The 3,239-nt window shown below is 57.7% G+C and overlaps 1 long non-coding RNA gene across 1 annotated transcript; it reads right to left on the bottom strand.

The window, feature by feature from the left end:
- Positions 1-877: 877 nt before the first annotated feature.
- Positions 878-2,593, bottom strand: LOC110137353 (uncharacterized). Its single transcript, XR_002313915.2, has 3 exons — positions 2,386-2,593; positions 1,688-1,766; positions 878-1,197 (listed from the first exon to the last, which is right to left on the bottom strand). It is a non-coding gene; the product is annotated as an uncharacterized lncRNA (long non-coding RNA).
- Between the last annotated feature and the right edge of the window lie 646 nt (positions 2,594-3,239).

Here is a 3,239-nt window from a genome sequence, read left to right as displayed (position 1 = left end):
CCTTCCACACCTGGAGTGGCATGTCCCCAAACAACCAGAATTGTCTCAGTCCACACACATCCTCCACAAACTTGCCAAAACCTCTCTGCTTGGCACTGCAGGCCTCTGTTAGAATCTAGGATAAGGAAGCATGATGTTCATACAAGTTAATAATTTCAGTTTCTCAGACTTAATGTATCGCAATGTCTTAATGGTCTCTTGAGCACATTAAAATTTTCAAACTCCATATTCATTAAACTTCCTCTTTGCTTCTGATTTCTGGGATTTCAGAGACATATGGATTTTTCTTTTTTTCTGTCCTTCACTATAATTCATAAAAGCCCATGGAGAATGAGTGCCATATTATCCATTGTCTTAGAGAAATAGAAACTTTCCAACAAAGAGTATCGCCCGTTAGCGCGGAATGGCTAATGGGCAGGTTTGGTTTTATGTCATTTTGTAAGGAGATCATTTCTTCTTGGGGATTGTGTGTGTGCTGCACAGTGAGAGAGATCTAACGATGCAGAAATAGAAGCAGGAGGCGGAGGCCCCTGTTCACTGTCCCTGCAGGCGTGGCCGGAGACCTCAGGACAGCCCGCGTCCTGCCATCACGACTGCTGTTGGCAGAGACACAGCCAAGTTTTCAGGCAAAGCATGAAAATTCCATATTCCAAGGACGAAAGCGGAGGGAAGGAGGCGGCTTCCCGCCAAGGAAACAGGTGGGCCTGAGTGCCCAGTTCTGTAAAGAGTTGACAGCTGTTTTCTTTCCTCCATACATCCCTCTAGCAGTGGGTACAGTGGGCCTCTATACCCTTGGCAGATATGTTCCCAGACCCCCAGTGGATGCCAGAAACCGTGGGTGGTACCCAATCCTATTAATACCACTTTCCCCCACACATGTGTATGCTAATTTATTAATTAGGCACAGTGAGAGATTAATGACATCAATAATAAAACAGAACCGTTGTGACAATATACCATGATAAAAGCTGTGCTGGTATGGTCCTTCTCTCAAAATATCTCATCATGCTGCACCTCCTCTTCTCGTGATGCTGAGCGATGACAATGCCAGGTGATGGGGTCACTGAGGTGAGCGATGGCGGCGTCCTGATGTACAGTCAGGCTACCTACCGCCGACCTCTGGATGAACCTGTAGGAGGACCTGCTGCTTCGCGTGAGCCTGTGTCTCTGGCCAGGACCACGCTGCTGGTTGGGGATCTGGGGGTGACACAGCAGGATGGTGTGAGAGTCCATCACCTTATTCAGAACACCTAAAATTCAACTCCCAATTTAACACTCATCAATTATTTATTTCTGGAATTTTTCATTCAAAGTTTACTGAGCTTGGTTTACTGCGGGTCACTGAAACCTCAGAAACCAGAGCCGTGGATAAGGGGGTGACAGGACTGAGCATTCTCTGCCCTAAGCTATTTCTGAGGCATCAGGGCACCCGGAGCAACAGAGGAAACCACTCCCTCCAGAACTCAGGGAGAGTGGCGGGGGTGTGGGGGCTGACCACTGGACACTCAGAGGTTCGGCAGCCTCTTGTTCCCCTTGGGGACAGTGCCTGGAGCAGCTGGGAGGGCTGGGGGCGGAGGGCGAGCCTGCAGGTGGGAGACAGGATCTGCTTGGACTTGACCACGGGGGTTCAGGCTCGTGGTGGCTGGCCACCAGGCTGCTGTGTTTGCAGAGGTCTCACTTAGCTCACCAGTCATCAGTCTAGGAGGGGTCATGATCACCCCAACCTCGGGCACTGGCTGTCTCGAGGTCCTCCAGGCTCACACAGCCTGTAAAGCAGAGTGACTGTCCGTTAATGGCCAGTGGCCCCCTGCCCTCCTGCAAGGCCACCTCCTGGGGGAGTGGATCCTTCCCTCTGGCCACCACCTTCTCCGCATCAGCGAGGAATCCCAGGCTGGAGTGGACCTCTCAGGAGGAGGGAAGATCTTGACCAACATGCTCCCTGGGGAGGCCGGGCTCCTGGTCCACGGCCCACATTTGAGAAGCAGGTGAGACTCTGGGTTATCCAGGACACCTCTCAGCTCTGGGGCCACAGAGCCCGCCCTTGGGTCTCCTGCGCCCAAAACCCAGAGACCCCTCCTCCTGAACAGAGCCTGGGCCCAGCTCACGGTCAGCCCTGTCTGCCTCTGGCTTCCCTCCCTGGCGGGTGTCCTGCAGGTCAGGGGCCGTCTGCCTTCCTCTCTCTCCCAACACTTCCCACACCCGGGGTCCTTCCGCCCAGGGGTTTCCTCCTGGGGCAGCTGGGGGGCTCGTGGAGTCCAGAGGCCTCTCGCTGACGCTGCGCGGCCCCTGTCCCCTCCCCCGCCCCCTCCTTTCTCTGCTGGGTTCTTCTGCCCCAGCAGTTCCTCTGGAACTCTCTTCAGAGGAGACAAAGTGGCTTCTTTTCACCTATTTCGGGTTCGACTCCACTCTGCGTTTCTGCAGCCCTCCACCTACGTTTGCGTCACTTTTCCAGAAACGTTCGAGCGTGGTGTCTGCCCCCGGGTTTCCCTTCCTTGGTTACCCGGGAGCGTCTTGGGACTGCTCTGCCACCTTCATGACTCCGCTTTGTCTCAGCGGGCCGGGCGGAAGGCCAGCGCCGCGGGCCGGAAGGTCAGCCCCGCGGGCCGGAAGGTCAGCCTCGCGGACCGGAAGGCCAGCGCCGCGGGCCGGAAGGTCAGCCTCGCGGGCCGGAAGGTCAGCCCCATGGGCCGGAAGGCCAGCGCCGCGGGCCGGAAGGTCAGCCTCGCGGGCGGGAAGGTCAGCCCCGTGCGCCGGAAGGTCAGCACCGCGGGCCGCTCCGTCTCCTCCCGCTCGGTCTGCAGCCCCAGGGAGACGGTTTGCTGCCTCCTGTGTCGCCCCCTCCTCCTGACTCGGTTTGCCATCTGGGGGGAGTTTCTCAGACAGTGGCGATGCTTCCAGAACCTTCTTCAAATCCCTGGGGTCTCCCCGCGTGGCATCTTCCCCACCCCTGACGTAGCTGGGCTCCACGCAGATGGACACCCTATCAGTAAGCTCCCACCCGCCGTGCCCTCTGCCAGCCCTGAGCCCTCCCGGGCTCCCGTGGGGAGGTGACGCCATCCCCAGGGGCCCAGGGGAGCCCCAGGTCACCCTACCCTCTTCATCTTGCCGCCCACGGGCCGTGACTCAGGGGCTCTGTCCCTGTGAGTCAAACGCCCCGCCTGTCGCCCGCGGCGCGCGGCCTCTTGATGACCAGGGCGGTTGCCCTGGCATCCCCCCGGGGACTCAAGCCACCGGTGGTC

The sequence above is a fragment of the Odocoileus virginianus genome, chromosome 23 (assembly GCF_023699985.2).
Source record: "Odocoileus virginianus isolate 20LAN1187 ecotype Illinois chromosome 23, Ovbor_1.2, whole genome shotgun sequence".
Lineage (NCBI taxonomy): Eukaryota > Metazoa > Chordata > Mammalia > Artiodactyla > Cervidae > Odocoileus > Odocoileus virginianus.
The sequence above is the reverse complement of the archived record's forward strand: the minus strand, read 5'-3'. Positions and strand labels throughout refer to the sequence as shown.